Source organism: Aptenodytes forsteri, unplaced genomic scaffold (genome assembly GCF_000699145.1).
Source record: "Aptenodytes forsteri isolate BGI_AS27 unplaced genomic scaffold, ASM69914v1 Scaffold96, whole genome shotgun sequence".
Lineage (NCBI taxonomy): Eukaryota > Metazoa > Chordata > Aves > Sphenisciformes > Spheniscidae > Aptenodytes > Aptenodytes forsteri.
The window spans coordinates 4,848,455-4,870,846 of record NW_008795029.1 but is presented as its reverse complement, the minus strand read 5'-3'; positions in this window follow the sequence as shown (position 1 = coordinate 4,870,846).

The window sequence follows — 22,392 nt, the reverse complement described above, 5'->3', positions numbered from 1 at the left end:
GGGGGGGGGGGGGAGGAGTAAGCGAGCGGCTGTGTGGTGCTCAGTTGCCGACTGAGGTTAAACCACGACACCAGCTTAGCTACATGTCTCTCAGGTGTCTTCTTTTCCAACAAGCAAGACAGAGCCTCCTTAGGTCCCACGACAGGGGATGCTTTGGCTTGTCAAATCAGGAGGTGCTGCAGGGATCACAACCACGTGCAGCAGCTGGGAAGTGGACCTCTGACCACACGGTCCCCACCAAACATCACAACCCCATCCACAAGCGCAGGGTCTCCTGCTCTGCAAGATGAGGTGCTGGTCACAGCCAGAGGGTGAGGCTGAGGGGGGTATGTTAGAAGAGGGGCGACAGCTCTGCACTCCAAGTACATAAAGTTAAGGCCTGGCTGAGGAGGAACACATGGCAGAAACTGCAGTGGGACAGCCACCCTCGCTACCTACCTTGCCTCTCCTGCAACCCCTTCTTTCACCAATGGAGGGTGAACTTGGTCTTGTGCTGCCACCCCTGCTGGGTCCCCCGCAAAATTTATCGTGATTCAGCAAGTATGTGGCCAAAGAGCTCTAGGCCATTGATTAGATCTTTATCCTTTAAAGCTTAAAGTTCAACACCTTTCACACAGAGCTTCTTAATTAAGCACAGCTTTAGACAATGTTTTTTTTCAATATTGTTCCTTTCTTATTACTTTGCTTTCTCACTCTCCTTTTCCATGTTCCACACAAGGATTGGTTCACTCTTCTCTCTTTGAACATATCACATTATCAGAATATTCATTCTGCTTCTCACTATAAAATTATATGGTTGTTTAATATAAAATAATAATCAATTCTTTCCCTTGATGCTTTCACCTGTCAGTTAATTGCTATTTGGTACCTCTGATGAGCCCTTTCTTCAGTCAAGGTGAAAATTTTTTCTTTTAACTTCTTGTATAAATCAGTCCCTCTTACCTCTGGAGTCATTTTAACCATGTGTAACCAACAAGGCCTAGAGCCAACAGAGTCATGTGGGAAGAGAGCTGCTGCTTCCCAGCACCTGATATATGTCCTCACATCCCCCCTTTCCCCTCCATCCAGCTGCATGTTCTACCAGCCTTTTCTCTTTAAGCTGTATTGCATTGCAAATACTTACCTGTACCTCCTCTTTGCTTTCAGCATTACTGCACCAGAGGTTTTTCCTTCCCATTGCATACATGTGTGTCAGCTTATTTTTTCTCCAGATTGATTAGCTTCATGTTTCCAAGTTCAGCATCACTCCTTGCCCAGGAGTACTTGCAACTGCTCCACAGTCTCCGTTCTGTGAAGCTCTAGCACTCCGAAGGGCTTCACTGTTTAACACTCCTACTCCTCTTTTTCTGTTTACCTTTCTTCTCTAAGACAGATCTGTCATTTCCTGGCTTGCCTCAAAAGAATAGATAATGTAAAGAATGAGAGACAGAAGTTTTAAGCTCTTTTGGAATTTTTACTTCATTATTCATTGTTCTTCATGACATAACACTTTATTTTTAGTTATTGAAGTTCAGATTGCTTCCACAACTACACTTAACCACATACCATATAGAAGTATGCTTTATATAGTCTTATATTAAAATTCTTGTTTTCTTTTTAAATGTTTAGTTTACTATGATTTTTTTTTACTTCATCACTGCAAATAAATTTTTTATTTTAGAGTAGGCTATTGTTTATACCTTGCTCTGCAAATAAATTTGTTTTATACCAGTAGGCTATTGTTTATACCTTGCTGTAAGGTATTTATATTTTCTCATACAATAAACAGGATAGGTAGCACACCTAACTTCATACTGCTCTGACGATATTCCCTTTTTCATTTCCCAAACTTTTTTTTTTTACTTTAAAATCTGAAATAATAGTGCTACATGTTCATCATTTGGTGAGGAGTGGGTTACAGCTAAGATTATTCACTTCCAATCTCTGATCTTTTCCGACTGACTAATGGCTGGACCCAAATTCCCACTGTATTCCAAGAGAGAGTCTTAAGAACCTCACGTTAGCAATATTACTCAAGTGCAAAGGTACTTTTTGTGGAAAAATGTATATTCACATTTGTATATTCAATGAAATATGATGTGTATTCCATGAAAGAAAAGGTATATTCAAGACATACAGGAGTTGTATCATCATTCATCTGAAATTATTAAATTCTGGGGAGCTAGAAAACCTCCACTATCCTCTACTCCAAATGACCACAAGTCTCTGAGCATGACTATAGCCAGGTCTCCTGCCCACTTGGCTTCCAGCTGTTTGTTGATGCAGCCAGCTCTGACCCTCCATCTATTTTTTTCTTTTGGCATTTCTGTGAGTTTTGAACTTGTAAAAGGTCTCTAACTGGCAGCATCAGAAATGGGACATCTGTATTTATTCCCATAATAAGCCTAGCACGAATAACGGCACCAGTGCTGCTCTGATGCTGGCTCTGCTACAGAGAGAACAGCTCCAGTCCCTCCCTTCTATGCCAACATATAAATCATCTCAACTCCAGAGGGAGATGCACCATGTAAACAAACAACAGGCAGAGTCCACTGCCACAAAAGCTAAATATATCCTTAGAACATGTCATTAAAGTAATGGTGTGTCTGCTGAAGCTGAAGTCACTAGCAAGGGAAAGGGAGAACCACACATGACAGATGGCAGGTACATCATTTTGGTTATGAGGACAAGAGTAAGATACCACTGCATAAAGTGAAATATTGATTTGTAACATGTCAGCTCCACTGTGGTAACTGCTTGTGTTTACCACAAGATAATTGAGAGGCAGCTTATCCCAAAGTGAAAGTGAGATAAAGCTGCCCCACGTTTACCAACGAGGCAGGACATGCCAATAAGCAATAGCAGTGGAATAGCTAATAGTAAATCCACTACCTCCTGAATGTGCCGTCCATGCCTGTAAAAATCTTCTGAGATGCGTACAAAATCCTTGATGATTGGGATGTATGAGAGTCTAACCTGAACTGGAAGCAAGTGCCCATCTTCAATAGCTGGTTCTGGGTATAGATTTGTTCTGTGTGGTCACACTGAGAGCATCAGCTCATTCATAGCAGCCACCCGACATTTGCAATACGTTAATAACTTCTGCATACGTTAGGTTTGAATTATGAATTGAAAGCCAAATAATTTTCCTGGATTATCCCTTGCTCTTTACTGGCTTATTCTTCTGTAAATAATTGTTTTCTGTGGTTAGGTTTGGAGGCAGGGGACAGAGTAAATAGTGTTGTTCTGTCCTTTTTGCCTTTCCGCTTGTGGATATAAAATATATTTGGTGAGATCCAAAACAATTATTCATAGAGGCAGTGAAAAGCTGGGTCTGTGGCGAGTAAAGCTAGAGATCTCACTCGACTCGACACATAATAATGACCTCACCACCAAAGATTTCGCTCTGTGTGCTAGACAGAAACATCCCTTGGAAACAGTGTTCATTCCTATTGCAGCCATTACAGCGAACGCCCACTCCCCGAAGTGGAGACCTAAGCAGGTCCAGACCCCCCGGCTGCTGGACCCAGCTGCAGCAACCTGCAGGGACTGTTGGGAACAGCTGGGCTGCGGCTCCGTAAGGCGTCAGTGTTTTGCTACTTGGAAGCACATTTAACACAATGAGGACTAGTGAAGGAAATGCAGGTCTGAGGGAGATGGCAACCTCCCCGGATTGTAAACTTTCAGGTGTGGACAGGCTTGCTGTGCTTTTACAGTGCTGTTGCTGCCGTGGCCCTTGCCCAGTGACTAATACTGAATAAATAAAAGGCTTGTGCTGATGACCTTGTGGGGTGACCTGTTGAAGTCACCAGACTGGTTGTACCTCTGTTATTTCTGTCCAGCCAAGTATAAATTTCTATCCTCTCCAATGCAGATTAATAGAACCATGCTTGTAATCTAGTATAGATTAATTTCCCTTCACTAACTAGCTTGCGCGCACTATCCATAAAGCTAACCATGTTCTAAGCTTCGTAACATTTTACAAAAAGGGGCCACCAATTTGTTGCATGCTTTCCGTTTAAAAATGACCATAGTAAAAGTGCAACAAGAGCTGCCTATGAGAAAAACCCTACAACCTTTATATATCACAATCTTGATTTTTCCGATAGTCTTCTCTGGTTTTCCCACAAGAAAGATACAATACGGCACGTCTGTATGACCTTGTTATCCCAGTACCAGATGGAATAAAGGGCTTAAAAACCTGGTCCTATTTCTCACAGTGCTGCTTCTAAATAAAAGATCTGAGGAAGGAGTGGAAACCATTCCCCTCTTCTCTTTGCTCTCCTTGAATGAGCAAAGGAATAGAAGCCATGTCAGGGTATCTCTGGTCTCTGGTAAGAGAATTAAAGAGTGAACTTCCCATCCGTGCCCCCTTGCACCCACTCAGGGAAAGGAAGCCCTGTTTCCACCAAATGCTGAGGAGAAATGACAAGTGTTTTGTTTGCCCACCAGCTCTCTTGGAGATTATCACTGCGTGACACTTCAGGAGCAGCCTCCCTTCCCTGAGCTGCGAGTGCTGCTTGGTGAGTAATGCCTTCGCTAATTCCGGGCTTTTCACACTCCGGCAGATATCACACGCTCGGCTGTAATCTTTACTTTTCTCAAGTGGCTCTTGTCACACAAAAGGTCTGGAATCACACTACCTTTAAACTGCTACTTTCTTTTCTGCTCCTGGAGGAGTCTAAGATGCAGCCAGACGCAGCGGTGCCTTGTGTTCCTCGGGAAGGGACCCACCTTGACCCCAGGTGGGTAGATGCATAGCTGACCTCTGCAGACATCATGCTGCAACATCACTTCCAAATAATATAGCATACAAAAGCCCCTCCAGTCTGTCAGACTCACAGAAATCTTCTTTGGGGTCCAAAATGCAAGCCAGCAGCAGGATGAAAGGATCTGTGATAGCATCTCCAGTTGCATCTGCTTGCTTCCAGTGCCTCTAGTACTTCATTGCTGCACCATGCAGGGCCTTATCTGCAAGTATTTGTGGCAAATCCAATGGAATTATCTCAGAGATTGTATGGAAATATAGTATTTCACAACCTACAGTATAAATCCCAAAGAGTATGCCTGAAACACAGAAATAGTCTTAAATAAAATGGACAGACATAAAAGTAATTACGTCAGTACAATCCTTTTACCCCTCCTCTGTTTTAATTAACTTTCAGTACCTCAAAGCAAACATCAAACGATTCTTATTACTCCGTACCGTTACTGCAGGAGACTGGTATTTCTAGAAACTTCTAACACCCAATGCTCTATCTTAACACCACAACATCAGGATTCTTGGGCCAAAATTTGGCTCTTTGTCATGAATATAAAACAAAATAGTCTGGGCAACAGGGTATTTGTTCAGAAACAAACTTTTGTAAGAAACACGAACAAGTGAAACATTTTGCAAGGCTAGATGTCATTGACTAATTAGGTAGACAAGATTTCTACCCAGGGAAAAAAAATAAATATTCTAAAACAGCTTTGCCTTTCTACGCCAAATAAAAGCTGAAGAAATCAGCATGTGGCTACAAAAAAACCCCTTAATTTTCTAGAAATTTTGGGAATTGCCAAAGCAGCTGAATTATCCCAGTGGAGTTTGGAAGGTACCTACATTTACCCTGCTGGGAGCTAATCGCAGCTCTCTTAGCAGCTTCCCACCTCCATTCATATAAAGCAGATATACAATCAGATCCAGTGTCACACACTAACCACTTATGCTTCCCGCCACCTCCAAGGTCTGAACCTCCATTAGGAAATCATTTTATGATACCGAGGCACTCATTCTCACCTATGTTGAGCATTGCACGTCCCTGACAGAAAAGCAGCAAGGATTTTCGGGGGTACTCTGCTGATGAGATCACACCTGTTAACAGGCAGGCAGCTCTCTAATGGGGTGTAGGTAAATAAAGTAACTCCACAGACCACTCAGGGAAGCAGGTGGTAGGAAAGGGATGGGGAGCTCCTCTGCTTGAGGCAAAGGTGGGTGAAATGAGGCAAAGGCATCTCTGCCTGAGGAGGTGGGAGCTGTGCCAAGGGCAGGGGGAAGCTGTCCTGCCTGGGGCAGGAAATTAAAAGAAGGAGCGTATGGCAGTAGGGGCACAGGGTAGGAGCGACAGTGCTGGAGCCACAGCAGAGCGACAGGTGGGCAGGGAAGCTGCTCTCCCACCGAGCTCTCCTCTGCGCCTCCATCCCTCTGCTGCTGAGCACAGCTTTCCCAGCCAATTCCTATTACCACCTGGTGATTTACAGCCATCTCTCTCTCAGATGAACCAAAACACATGTCTCTTCTGATGGACTGTGTTCTGCAAAGCATGAGGTTTAACAATACAGCTGCTGTGTTATCCCTCACAAAGCAAATGTGGGAATATTTATATGGTTTTTTAATACAACAAATATATTTTCCTGATGCTCTTGACTGAACATGTTGCTAATGGGAGTATGTTCAGCTTTCCAGGATGAAATGCCTTTAGAAAAGAGAGAAAATATTAAAAAGCTCAAGAATCAAAGGTGATTTTTTAAAAGTAAAACAAGCTTTCAGCTGCATCTGTGACTCTTTCTTCTCACAACTGCTCTGAAAACTACATTACAATATTGCTCATTAGCTCCTTCTTTTTAAACATGGCATTACCCAGAGGAGATGGGTCATATTAGCTGTGGTACGTTCAGCACAGTAATGGAAAGCAAGCAATGCCGTACCATATGAGCAGGCATCTTGTATGCTAACGGTTGAATATAAGCCCTGCTAATGGGCTGGAAGCTGAGTCAAATATTAAACAACACAAATTTTAACACTCAGGTGTTGGATGAAAACTTTGCTCTATTATTTATTTCAAAGATTATATGAGCATCCTCCTTAGATGTCCATAAGGCTATTTCCATTTATACAGCTTGTTTACTTAGAAGTGTTAATAGACCTCAGGAAGTCAGACGGTTTGTTGTGAAACGCATCTCCTTATAATGCTTTCTTAAATTGGAGTTAAACAGATTACCACAATCAATTCCTGAATATATACCTTGATGCATGTTCCTATTGATTCTCAGTCTCACTGAGAAGAAGGAAGCATATTTCACTGTGAAGAATAAGATATCTCAAAGAATTTGAGAATCACCAAGTATATCTTAACGACTTTAGAGCAAACGCTTTCTTGACAGTCCACTTCAGAAATGGGCCACTTCCACATTTCTATGTGATTGAACAATTATAACTTGTCAATATTTTTGTGATCCTCAGTCACTTGAGCCTTCCTGCCACAATCACCATGTTAGTTTTCTTGACTGAGAAATCCTTATGATATTATGTGCTAAAGAGCTATTTTCAACATAGTTGGCAATAGCTATTATTGACACAGCATTACTGGCCATCTCTAACAAACTTACCTTTGCCAGCTGCCTTCTTTCTATTTTGTCATGTGTGTTACCAACATGCAGACTGCTTCTCCCATGCTTCACAACTCTGCTTTTATCACAGACTTGAGTCTAAAGGACACATACTCCTGCTCTTCTGCTCAGCCCTCTAAATCCCCCCTTCATGTTTTTTTTTTTCCCCAGTGAAATGAGGCTGTTCCTGCTTCTTTTGAGATCTGTAATACTTTCAAGGCTTAGAAAGTGTATCTAGGATAACAATATCTAGCTACTAAATATAAATGAGTAGCTTGTTTTGAAATGTATATATGTGTTACTAATAAACATCATTCTCAAGCATTTAGTAGAAAGTGCAGTAAATATATATGTATGGTATTTTATGGCTGTTAACAAAGAATTTTAATTAGAAAAAAGCTTAAAATTTCTCAAGATTCAAGGTGATGTTCTTATGATTAACATCTCTATTGTGCTATCTTGAAATAAATTCTAGGCTCCACTGAAAACAATGGCAAAATTGACACTGAATTCAGTAGAGGAAATATATCAATCTTCAATTTTTAGCTGTATATACTGAGATACACAAAATGAAAAAAAAAGGGAGAAAAAAGAATTTAAATTATAGACCAACTACAAGTCCTACAGATATTCAATACAGTTGCAAAAGGACAAGCACCATTCTGACAAATATTAAAACAAGATTACAGACTGAAATATTGAAGTAATCCACCTGATATACTCGTCTCAGATAGTCACCCTACTGGAGTACTGCATTTTGCTTTAGGCACAAAATTTTGAGGAGGATAAGAACTCATCAAAGAGAGAAAAGCAGAGAATGTCCAAAGGCCATATGACTTTACCTATGAGGAAAACAAGCATAAATTAAAATAATTATAAAATAAGAATGAGATGACCGCATTACAGTACATAAAAAGTTGTCTATGGAAGGAAGAACCTCCTCTTCACTGGTAGGCAGGAATGTGCTTAAATAACAAAAATGAAGGTTATGGCTAGACATTAGAGAACAGATTCTAATAGTAGAGACAAGCCCTGGAATAGATTGCTCGGAGACCTTGTTAAACCATTGGCAGATCTTTGGGCAGACATTGCCCAAATATTTTTCAGAGGAGATCTAGGTATAATTAATCCTAACTTGCAGAAAGGCTTGGAATTTTTTGGAATTTTGGCCACATTTGCTAGTTTCAGTGGGTCTTTGGTTTCTACTAAAATGGTTTCCTGAATTGAGACAAACCTTGAAAGAATAAATTAATTTTTAAACCTATGGATGCCAGGCATTTGATATCAAGGAGCATTTTTGAAGATTTCCTAATCAACACAGTTTTTAGGTGGCACTAAAGGAATTAGTTGATCAGCTGCTACTAAATTTGACCAGATCTGTGTATTGAACATCCTCTGAACAAACCAGATCTAAGAGGTACTTAAACACATCTGAAGATTTTTTTGTTAAGAGAAATTCCCACCCATTCAGAAGCAAAAGGCTAAACCAGTATGAAAAACAGACTAAATGGCCTCTTGGAGTGCCTTTTCGTAAACACACCTTTACAAATAAGAATGCAGTATAATCTTTATATGCTTGCTTCTACTGCTGGCTGCTTGCTCCTGATATCTTCATGTGATGCAGGAAAGTGTGCATTTCCCAGGCTGTGTTCATATCTTGAACAGAGATAGGGCTTCGTCTCCAAACTTTATTTTGATATCTTCACCATCACTAAACTGTGTACAAAGAACCCAAACTTCAGGTAACGTACGTCAATGAAGTACCACGAATGCCATGGAAGCATGGTAATTCAGAGCAGTGGAAGATCTAGTCTAAAACTGTAATTGAACGAGGAAAAGGGGCTCTGCTAAGATTTACAAATCTTGCAAAGAGGAATAGGATTATGATTTTTGTTTAGTATTTTAGTGGTTTATAGGCATGGATAAAAGTCCTTGTGTAAGCAAACCTATTTGATAAGAATAATCTCTTGATTAATATCTCCCCTAAAAATTTGTTTGCATCTCAGATTTTGAGAATGGTGTGTACATAATCAATTGTGTTACTGCCACAGCCTCTGTTTGCTCAATTGATTGCCTTGTTATTGTTTTCCTGTCTGCTCATCTATACAAGTGAAATTATCTTGCCCTTTTCTCTTTTCTGCCTGTTTTCTCAGATCATTTAACAATGAGCTACGCTTTCCATGTAGCCCTTTCAAAAGAGATGAAAAAGGGGAGAAGTATGGGGGAGGGACAGAAAACTGAAAAGTCAGCGTCAGATCTGTATGAAGCAATTTTCTCGCTGACAGTGATTTTGCTCAGTCCTTCCAAAAATCATTGTTTCTATGGGGTCATACTTCAGTGATTCATTACTGCAATTTAGCTTTATTTCAATCTGGAAATGCTGAGATTGTATTTCTCTTTGGAAAAAAAAATAAAGATAAAACAAAACTGTATTTTTATTGTAGTTACCATTAAAATGCACTGAAAATAACAAAAAGCTATTAAATCATTCAACTCCCACCACTTTGACCTTTTTTTTTAAATATTATTTACAATAATATTGCCACCTTATTCACGAATAACCAAAACTGTGTGCAATAGACTCCAGTGAGGGCCTTCTGGAACTCTGCTACTGCGTCTGTGCTGGATTGTAGCCCAGACCACATACCTGCTCATGGGACACTCATAGTTTGGTATCACCTCCACATACCTCAAGAGTGGGGTGCTGGGGCCAGTAGTTGCTGATTACCCCTTCTACTGACCAAGAAAATGGGTAAGGGATTGGCACCTATCTCACACCAACTATTCAGGCATGTTATTTCTGCTTTTTGTCTATCCTGATAGCATATAGGAGCAAAGCCAGAGCCACGGCGGAAGGGTGGCTGTCTGAGGAGGGATTCCTTCCTTTCGCTGCGCCCCTCAGTGGCACGTGTGCATCTGCCCTGGCCCAAGGCAGCTTGCATGCTCAGAGTCTGACACGTCTGAGACATAAATGAGTTCCACGGGCTTAAACAAATAATAAGCATTCAGTTCCCTAAGTGGTAACATGTTAATCTGTAAATTATCTATGACACTAAATTGTAAGTGATAACTGAACAGTACATTGTGCTGTGGGTAGTATTTAGGAAAACCATAAATAAACAGCTGACTTTTTTTAAAATAGATGTCACCTACATAACACACTGGTATAGGGCAGTATAATACCATTTTACTCCATCAAATTAGCTTCCAGTATTGCAGGCCCTGGCACATAAAATAAGAAAATTTCTGTGGTCTGCGACTCTTCCCTCTGTGCTACTGAACTAGGAATAAATAGAGTGAGGAACAAAGCAGGAGGGGGAATGGCCCACCAGCATAGGTGGGCTATTGAAGAGTGGGATGCAGTCTAGACATGAAATGAGATTGTCACAAACAATTTCCCCTGAAGCAATGTAGAAGCAGGGAACCAAAATGTGGCCATTGCTTTTTCTTGATATGCTGTTATTACAGCTCAGCTATGCCCTACTCTGGAATGAGAGGAAATAATATTGTTAGGAGGAGCATCACATAAGGAGGAGAGGAGAGGAGGAGAGGAGTGCTCCATGATCCCTGATATCCCCAGGTGCGTCTAAATTCTGTGGCAAGAATTGTGGAGGTGCTCTGGGTAACAGACTGGAGGAGAGGAGAGGAGAGGAGAGGAGAGGAGAGGAGAGGAGAGGAAACCTGCTCCATGATCCCTGATATCCCCAGGTGCGTCTAAATTCTGTGGCAAGAATTGTGGAGGTGCTCTGGGTAACAGACTGGAAATGCCACAGCAACTTCCTTATGATAAAGGAGTAATAGTTTTCCAGTATTAAATGTGAGATTTATGAATAGATCAAGTGGAACAGTGGGCTTCTTCCATTTGCAAAAAAAAAATCAATGTTTCTTGTGCTTTGGGTCATTATCAGATTTCCAGTTCTAAGCATACCATAGACATTAGTAAAATGTCAAGCACTCTGGCACTATAAATGAGTGTTCCTGACTATGGCAAACATGGCAAAAACGACTCGTGGCAACACATTATTCGATCCTCTCTACACCAAGAAATTGGTTTGTATTGGGTTTACATAGCAAGGTTTTGGTAGCAGGTGGGCAATCAAAATCTGATGGCATCAGAAAAGCTGATGACTGCATCAGAGAAACTGCCCTCTTGCCAGAGGAAAAGCTGAAAGTTATGGCAATTGCATGGCCTACTTTCTGGCATATAAGGAGTTTAGTCAACAGCTTGGAACTGTGGGATAAGCGCCTCATCTTAATCTACTGAGATAATTTTTCATTCACTAATTTGGATGGAGAGGGGCAGAGAGGAGGGTGAAAAGGAGTGCATACCATATAACTTCTGGCAGTGAACGGAAGTGCCTACAGAAAGAGCTTAATGATGTAAAATTTCCCAGAAGAGTGAGGGAGACAGAGATCTCAGTAGATGCTCCAGTCCACCTCTAGAGGAAACCATCTGTCTTCCTTGGTTGTATACATAGCCTAGGGAAAATGCAACTTTTGGCTCAAGTAGCTCTATCAGACACCTAATATTGGGTGGCATATTTTCAGCCTTCACCTCCAGTCTTTATCATTCATCCACTTCATTGGATGAGTTTAGAGCATCCTTCCTATTCCCTGAAGCAGAACTCTTGCTTCAGGCTGTCTGCAGACTCAGAAGGACAATACTGCATTAATTTTTTCTGCATTTGATTTTCATTGGACTAATAGGAAGAAGAGGTTTCATTCAAAGCAGACCCTGAATCCAAAAGAGGGAGTTTTAAACACTTTTCCTTTAATTACCTCTATCTTATAATGTAAATTTTATCTCTATCTTTTCTCTCTATTTTTCTGTATCAATACTAGATACCTAAAAAAAAAAAATAGTTGATTTTTCCTATTCCCTGAAGCAGAACTCTTGCTTCAGGCTGTCTGCAGACTCAGAAGGACAATACTGCATTAATTTTTTCTGCATTTGATTTTCATTGGACTAATAGGAAGAAGAGGTTTCATTCAAAGCAGACCCTGAATCCAAAAGAGGGAGTTTTAAACACTTTTCCTTTAATTACCTCTATCTTATAATGTAAATTTTATCTCTATCTTTTCTCTCTATTTTTCTGTATCAATACTAGATACCTAAAAAAAAAAAAGATAGTTGAATTGAGACATATTTTTCAGCTTTCAGTGTCTCTGGAGTCATTTCACTTGTTTTGATTGAAATTTTTAGTGGGAGAGATGTTGAAAAATCAAATAAACTAGTGAAGTATAACCAGCATCCAAGACAGTGAGGAGAATGTGAAGCTAAATTAGTTATGGTCTCATATACAATAGTCTTGTCAGAGGCTGATATTTGAGGTATAAAATGCATACAGAGGAAGTTTAATGTGCGGTCGTTTGTGGACTTTTGTCATTAGGTTTTATTTCAGTATGAGTGGACGTATTTGAACAAGTCAGATACTATCTATCATCTGATGGCACATCCTCCAGGCAAGTGTGGGGTTGTGTGGGGCTTTCCAGCAGCCTCCCCACCCCTAGAAACTTAATCCTCACAAAGACATTGGCAATTCTGGATGCTTGCTCAGTTACTTGCATACTGCTTACTGTCAGTGTTCAAGGGGCCTGTCTGGATAAAAACAGGCATCTGCAGTGGATGTGTCTATTTCTGAAGCAGTTACCCCAGTTACTTTTTAACCACTGGAAGGAATCAGAGTGTAGTTTGTCTTGTCCTTAACAGATGTCTTCAGAGATTCAGGTGACCTGCACCCTTCACTTCAGGTGAACATACACTTCATTGACCATAAAGGGAGCCTAGAGTGACTAGCTCACATGAAGATGTCTATGATGTTGGTGTCTGAAGTTAGGTAAGAAGGCTTCTTTTTTGGTTAAGATTGTCCCAGATGAACCACAGACACTATCTACTGCCACCACAGTACCTGGTTTTCATACAGGCTTTCAACTCACCTAACAGAAAATTTAATTATTTCCCAAGTCATTCTTGGATTGGAATCATGAGAAATTAATGTCATTGACAAGATTTTGTTGGTTTTGGTGTTTGGTTTTTTTTTTAATAAATGCAGTGTCACATACCACATATGCTTTGACACTTCTGTTGTGCGGGAGTCTAGCCCACCTCCCAGTGAGACCGTCCAGTGTTGTACTTCTTCACGGGAAGGGAGGAAGAGAACAAAATAGTCTGTTAATTTGACTAATGTTGTTGTCTGGTGTTGCTCAGGAAACTTTGCAGTTCAGTCACCTAGTAGCTATCTAGTCCATAATAATTTAATGGTTGTTACTTAACAAGTAGGAGAGTCATAACTAATATTACTTGCTCAGACCATTGTTTTCAAAGATAGCTCCCAGTCATATTTTCAGAGCATTCTGCAATATGCCAGACGTTGTCTAAAAAACAAAGGAAAATACAGTCCTTGCTTCAAAAAGTTAACAGTGTCAAAGTAGTTTATTTAGCCAGGAAAGCATGATTTACTTCATTTTTCATTGCAGTGTATATTCTGCGGTCTTACAACTCAGGAGACCTTCACACGCAGCAATCTTTCTCTCCTTGCTCCCGACCCACGGGTTATTTGGGTGACTGAGGCTGACCTACGATGCCAGTGATAGGCTCTGCTGCAGGCTAAGGTCCCTTGCAGGCAATCACTCCCGCGGGTGACTGGACTTTGACGTTTGCATGGGCAGGTGTCCCAGGTGCCGGCTGAGCGCCGCCCGTCACCGCGGCTTCTGTCCATGGTGCTGATCACCTTGGTTCTGATCACCTCGGACGCCTGCCTGGTACCGCTGCCGTCAAGAGCGACCAGCAGCGGGGGCGGGGGGGAAGTAAAAATTATGGTTTCACTGGGAAGTCAGTGAAATTATGGGGTTTAAAAGTGTGTAAATTGATTTTAAAATAATTTATATTAATTATGTTCTAAATATAGCAATTAATAATTAATATGGTTGTACAAATATTAACAGAATCCCTTGTGCCAGTTTATATGTCTTGAAATTGCAGCACAAAACCCGCCTACAAACTACAAAGAGAAGAAAACGAAATCAAGAAAATTCATAAACGAAGACCAATATATGCCTTTCGGTTTTCTTCCATACGCTGATATTTTTGATTACTCTAAGCAGAGCGGGAGAGACTGCATTTTGAATATGTATATGGAAATGCATTTTAAACAAGTATATAACCATAAAGCACACATATTGAAGCACTAAGTCAGAGTCAGGAGGCAAGTGGGAAGGGCTACTGAGTTTCAGAAGAGCCTCTCATTTGTTGAGATAAGTTTAATGAGTTTTGTATGTAAAAATCTTCCTTTTTTATTGTTTGAAAGTTACTTCAGGTTTGCTATCTCCTGCTAAAGCACACAAGGTCTTTTTCTTGTTCTCATTACATCTCACAGCTGCAGGATGGATAGCCTGTATACCACAGAGCATGTAATAAATAATGAATCACTTGGAAATACTGCTTTCATGAAAAATCACACACAAATACAATGTTTACTTGTAATTTGTTTAAGTTATAAAAACACTAGCTGAAAGGGTGACTTCCCAATAAATCTGATAGAGTACTGGGTAATGGAGCCTAGCTTCTTTTCTTTTCTTATTTTTTAATTTTTCACCTCAGCTAATTTATAAGCCCTTTCCAAAATCATGCTCCAAAGCACATTTTTAGCAAATTCCCCAAGTGAAATTCATCTATGGAATTGTCATGAGGTTCACTACAATTTTTAATACCATTTTTCCCAGCTTCAAGTTCAATGAACAACAAATCGTAGAAAAATACCAGCTTTCATGCTATTTGCATTTGCCTCCCAAATGTGTCAAAGCACTAATACCTTAAGGATCAGTTCACAAATGTGAACTCGGTTATTTCTATTTTTTTCATAAATAAAGCAATAGAAGTAATTATTCTAATTAAAAATGGAATTAATCAAAGCTGCCAAAGAAATATGTTCTGACAGTGTCAGTTCCACCACTGCTTTGGTAACAATTGCATGTTTTAAACTAGATACTTAAGCTTCTTACAGATCCACAAACAAGTTTAGCAATGCTATGCAAGCTTCCTTCTTTCTTGTTCTGCTATGACCCAGGTCTGCAGGAACCATAGATTTTTAAAGGTCACCTGCTCCTTTCCTTGAGTACATCAAGATTAGCAACTGTCAGCGATTATGACTTTGAAGTGTGTTTTTTGACACGCAGAGAACCCAGAATGCCTTGCAAACGGTACCGAGAGCCCAAGAAGATAAGTAGCTGTAGGTACAAGGTTTTCTGACCAACGTTGGCCATTCCAATCCCAAAGTCTTCTTTCAAAATCCCTCTTGCTGTGATCAGATGCTCTTTTATTAAGTATCCCTGTCTCACAACCTGGAATATTTTTTGTTATTTACACTCTGCTTTGCAGACCAAGACTCCTGTAATAAATCTATGGCATTTTGGGACTCCATTTTATCTATCTAATTCACCATTTTTATACATCCTGATACAAATTTCACTGAAGTCAGTTACAGTAATTCTGCCAGGCACTGGAGCAGTCCCCTTGAATTGGGATTACGCACTTAGTGATACATAGAAGCTACATCAAGACGTTATTCACAATTTTCTCAATACGGATTTGTGTGGCAAATGCTTTCTGACTGCATTTAAAGTACTAGCACTTAGATCAGAGAAACACAGAAATAAACGGTGCTTTTTGGATGAAAGCATTCTCACAAGAAAGAGGAGCTAGGACATTTTTGTCCACAGTTAAGAACTCTTCACTGAAAGTATTTTTTAGCTTTGCCTTATCAATTTCAAGATACCTGTAGGTACTGAGGTTCTGATTTAAAGAACTTTGTAAACCCAGTAGTGGAACCACTGAAATCTGCAGGATTAGTCTGATTAGCAGTTAGTTATCCATAGGAAGACCTGACTTGCTGAAAGCAGAGCCCAGTTACTAAATAGTGGCAATGGACATCAAAACACAGAAACAATATTTGTTTTAAATAGATTTTGTCACAGAGATGGTAAACAAGATATTTGTATGTTAGCAGCAATGACTGAAACAAACGACAAAGTGATAAACACAAAAGAAAGAACTATGTTTTGTGTCAAATACATCTGTGTACAAAGGCCTACGCAATGCCCAGGCAGTGTCTAAGTTTTACTGAAGCCCTTAAACTGAGATAAATATTTTTATATTGTATCTTTAAAAAAGCCAAGCTCATCACGTTAATCCAGTTGTCTTCCCATTCTGTTCCAAACCCTTTGAAATTACTGGATGATTTAAAAAGGAAGACTTTTTTCTTGAAGTTAGAGGTGCTTTTTTAATCCCATCAATTTCAGCCAACTTGTTCTAAAAAAAGCAGAAATACTCCAGTCAGCTTCGACTAAGTGTTATGGTACTCTCTTAGACAACATTTATGAACGTGTGTTAGTAAACAAATGAAATACAAACCAATGTACTTCTCCTGTGAAGTTTCAGGTCACTCAGCAGTCATAAAATAATAACTTGTGGCTAAAAAGGACTGACCTGGTGAAACTAGATAGCATTTCAGGCCAGAAGTATTGGCTTTGTGAACCTTGTCATTAAATGCACAAGTTTTCCAATTTGACAATTACACATAAATTCAGGACATCTTTAATGAGATTTAACTACTGCAGAGCTTGCAATTAAACAGCATCTCTATAAACTCCTATATATTCTATCTGAGATTATTACTACCCAAAACCCTCCACGCTCATTTCCTTCACATTCCTCCAAGGATATACCTACTATGATATTCTTTTCCCACACTAATTATGAGCCCTGTTTACAAATTCCTGGTAGAAGTCGATGTGCTTATAAAATCATCTCCTGTCAGTTGAAGTTGATGAGAAGAATGACTTCAAAGGGGATAAAATCAGAATAATTTTACTTTTTGTTTTCATTTTGGCTACAAATACTATTGTAAATTCTCTGGCTCAACAGCAGTAAAATGATACATTTCCATTTTTATTTAGACAGATGATTTAAATTGAAAAGACCAAATTACATTTCTCTTGGATCACTTATAAATTAGATCACAGAATTCAGAAAACGGCTCTGAATTGTGCCCTGATGGTTGTATGCAGCTCGTTGGCCACTGAGAAGCTGACACTGTTTTTTTTAGTATCAGTGGCTTTTACAGTAAGGATCACCATTTTGGTTCTCCTCTGTTCGCCCATGCACTTTGTCTTGTGTGTGCTTTTTAAGACATCAGTAAGTAAGTACATAATTTAATTTTCCTGGAGGAATGGAGCAGTGGAACAAGTGAACTAATATGGATGTTTAAAGAGATACTGGGTAACTTTAAAGACAGAATAAATTTCAAACCTCTGCAGAAGACAGGTCTCATGTTTACTCTGAAAGCTTTAGAAGGATGAACAAGCATGGAGATATGGTTTAATGGGGTTACTGCCTGTCAATGACTGACCATCTACATGTGCCTCACTTTCATTGTGAAACAAAACATGCTAGCTTAAATCACATTTTATGTGACTTTCACAACAAGCTAAGCAGGTATAGACTTTAACTAGGTTTCTGTAACTATTATACAGGAGATCCGTAAACTGTTCTGGCAAGGGTTCCATTAAAAACTAATTTAAAGCTGATACATGTTTTTTCTCTCTCAGTATTTTGAAATTGGCTGACACTAGTTTCAACTTTTTCATTATTACAGGCCATGCACATAGCAACAGATGAAATCATTGCCCAGATAGGGTCATCTGACTTATGCTGTGTGGATATTTCAGCTATACTACTCAAAAGGTACTGCTGTTAAAAAAAAAAAGGTTTGATTTATCTAATCCTAAAATCCTCACAGAATCCAATCAGTATTTTCAGGTTTTCCCTCAAGAAATCATTGATTCTTTAGCCAAAATGTATGGATGTGAGTGAAGAGAAAATGAGTCCAAACAGCAGCAGTTTTTGCTGTATCAGTCTACCCAGTGCCATAGAGAAAATGATTTTATACTGTTTAGGATCAATTACTGGTAGGGGTGCCTGGAAGGCCAGATTTTCACATTGCCCTCACTAGATGTTTCCAAGGAAATTCCCATGGTTAAATCTCAATGGGATTTTCTTCAAATTTTTTGCCAGTTCCTACCTGGTCAAAATTATGCACTGAAAATGATCAGAGGGTTTATTTAAACATGTCTATAGTAAGAACATGAGCAACATACCTATTAATAATAGTAGTATTTAAAGTAAACTTTATACAGTATCTTTGGATCATAGTTTACAAAATACCATTTCTGTGTGGTTTCATTTAGTGCTTAACATTTTTATTACATTTTTTACTTTTAATTCAGTTTGCTTTCTGATTTCTTAGTAGAAGATGGTATCCATAGATCTATAAAAGGTATATTGCTCATGTGAAGTTCATAATGAGAAAGAACCAGTCATCAGAGGCTTTACCAAAATTTTTCACAGATTTCCTCTAAAGACTGAAGTCCTGTCAGAGCAAAGATTGAAACTACATGAAGCTGGGTTGTTGTTTTTTCAGTGAAGGTATGGAGGCACTTTTTTCTAAATACTCCTAAAACTGCATTTGTAAAGATCTTCTCCATGCTATCACCAAAAAAAAAATCCTTCCTAAACTGAAATTTGACAACTTTATGTTCTTGAAATCCTTCCTTGATTCCTACTTTTTTTCCAAGACGGCAACAGAAAATTGGCTAGTAAATAATGGACAATTTTAATTCAGACAGATTAGCGTAAAGCCCTCATGACTGGCACTGCAGGACAAAGTAGCAGAGCTTAAACAACTGAAGGTGGCTTAAACTCATCTGCTAGTCTTTGCACCTGAAACAATTTTTTTTTTTTTCTTACATCCCTTTCAGTTCAAAGCCAAATTCAGGACTACAAGCCATCTTCAGCACGGGTTAAGAATATTCATATAGTCAGTAACAGCTCCAAAAGTGTTTCAGAAACCGCTCTCTCTCCTTTGCTCTCTCTTTGCTCCAGGCTCTCTCTTTGCTGTGTTATGGCACTTGATAGTCTCCAAGGTTTGCAAACAAATTCGTGCCCACTTCTGCATCAGTTCACTCATGACTGTGACTTTATTTGCTGGGGTAGAGCTCTGGCACCCCCCATTCACCACGCTCCTCTTTTCAGCTTTGGGTTATATTTTGATTTCTGTTTCCTGTGCGGATGCGAGGTGCTAACATGGTTTCAAGATCATAATGCCCACGTAGACATGCTCCTTGCCTTCTTGGGTATGTGAATGGTCACTGACACACTGTAAGTCATCATACAATGCAAATTATAAATGGCAGAAATGCTAGCCTAGCTGACGGTGTTCCTATGCCAACTGTCCACCAGTTCAAAGGCCTTTTGCTGTAAGATTGATAAATGGTGAGTCTCCATTCAGACAGATTTATTGCTCAGGGATAGATTTCCCCAGAAATCCAATAAGCATTTCAATCAGCTTGATCTCGTTTAGTTCAAGGCACGCCAAAGAAAGGTGGATCTTTGGTTTGTCTATCTACCCCCTTTGCTGGTCCTAACTTGCTGACTTTTTCAAAAATCAAAAAGAGAATGACAAACATTACTTCTGAGTAGCTTGCCAAATAGCTATTTTGTATTATATCCTATATTAAGAATCACTACTTTGCATTATAGTTTTATTTTGTTACAGTTATTTTATTTTTCTTAATCCTCATGTTGTTCAGTGATGCTGATCAACAATGCAGAAAAGCCTAAAGGAAAATATGTAGATTCTGTGTCAGGGTCTTCACTTTACAATACATTTATGTAGCACTTATTGCAATGGAGCTTTGATGTGACTGGCTTCTGGGAACGACTGGCAATATCAATATTAAGTAATGATAACACACAACCTCCTCGCTTGTTTCATTTCAATCGTATGCTCAGTACAGTTCAGATATAGCAGTTCACCATAAGGCAGTGTATGTCTTCGATCTGATTCTCTCTTATTTACACCCAAGTAAAACAGGAATAATGCAATACAGCTGGTGTAAGAGAATGAAAAAATTGAACACATCCTATTTTCTCTTTCAATCCCTTAATTTCAAATTTTTTCTGACAGCTTTCTTACAACACGTGTTGAAAAACTAGTGCAGTTCAGGTTGCCTGAAACTTCTCACAACAAAAGCCTTACTTTTAATTGCATACAACTTTGCCAGGCATCAGGCTACCAGCTGAAATTTTTCACACCTGATGTCTGAATTAGATTGAATATTGATTTTCTTTTCTTCAGCATTTCAGCAAAAACAATATTAGTTGCTTCTGAGATTTGCGTAAACATTGAATAAAGCAGCAGCAGAAATTGACTGGAGCTGTATTTTAAATATATAAATCTGTACAAAAATGCTACCCTTTCTTTTAGTGTGTTCCACAGACAAAATTATCTGTATTTGTGAAGCACTAATACTCTGCACTGCAGAAACACCTGGAGAAAACCACCAGTTTTGTTTTCATTGCAAACTTTGAAAGAAGTGTGATGTGTAAGGCCACATGTTTAATGAGGAAGATAAATAGCAATAGTGAAGATTTACTCTTATTGAAAGAGACAGGTATCTCAGGGGAAAAGTAGTAGTTAAAGACTATCATAAAAGGTACATGGATAAGAGGACTGTATTAAGATTTCATACACAGTTTTAACTCTGATTTTCGTATGTTTTTAAGTACTAAACTTTACAGTCTTATCATTCTTTACTGTTTTTTTTTATACTATAGACTAACAGAAAGCACGCCAGACAGTATTAAACAATGTCACATGTAGTATTTGCCACAGTAGGAAAAAAGAGCTGTTTCTCTGACATTTTATCCAGTTTACTATCAAAAGAGTCACATCAGTGATCTACACTGTCTGGAATCCTGAAAGCTCAAAACTGCAGCTGTATCTGTATCTTCCCGCGAGGTAACCAGGGACTGCTAAAACCTTTCAAATACATCTTCCAAAAGAGTTCTCATCCAGGTGGTTTTTCTGAGCTATTGAGCAAATGGATGGATAATTTCTTTGGGGACTCCATGGTTAATAAAGAAACTGCAGAGGGAATCTAAGGTGGATACTATCCCAAAACCCACAAACTGATCAAGAGGCCCTTTTTTAGAATAATTCTACCATAAACTTTTCTGTAGTATCTGTCTCAGGAAAGCTTTTATTACAGGCCTTAAACTAAGCTATAGTAAAAGCTTTCATACTAAGGGAATGCTCATCAAAACCCTGTTGTGTTTTTTTCAAGGAAGCTAGTTTTTTTTCAGTAACTGTAATCCAATCTTATAAAATGCATAATTACACCATGCAATTTTTAAACATAGAAATGTCTATCAGAAAATAGAATTTAATCTCAAAGGTGTATTTAGCTAGATAGATATTTATTCCTTAGAGGGTTTACATCATGACTTAAATCTGTGGCTTCTCGAACACTGTGAATTACAGTCCTTAACATAGATGTTTACCAGGGTTAGACTTCAGTTTCTGTCCCTCACATTCCCTATTGTTCAGACTCCTCTGAAAGACCAACTAGCAGGAAGCATTAAGAAAAAGAAACTGGGTGGCAGTTTAGCCTGACTGGCCCTAAACAAATGTTTTTATGACTGCCTCTGCTAAGAAAAAAAGGAGGGTAATTGTCGTAGGCAATTCCCTTCTGAGGGGAACAGAGGGCCCAATATGCCGACCAGACCCATCCCACAGGGAAGTGTGCTGCCTCCCCGAGGCCTGGGTCAGAGACGTTACTAGGGAACTCCCTGGTCTGGTACAGCCTTCCAATTACTACCCGCTGTTGTTATACAGGCTGGCAGTGATGAGGTTGCAGAGAGAAGTCCAGAAGCGATCAAAAGGGACTTCAGGGCATGGGGGCGACTGGTTCAAGGATCGGGAGCACAGGTAGTGTTTTCCTCAATCCCTACAGTGGCAGGGAAGAATACTGAAAGGAACAGGAAAACACACCTGATCAACACGTGGCTCAGGGGCTGGTGCCATCGGAGGAATTTTGGCTTTTTTGATCATGGGGAGGTTTACACGGCACCGGGCCTGCTGGCAACAGATGGAGTTCAGCTGTCTCACAGGGGGAAGAGGACTCTCGCTCATGAATTGGCGGGGCTCA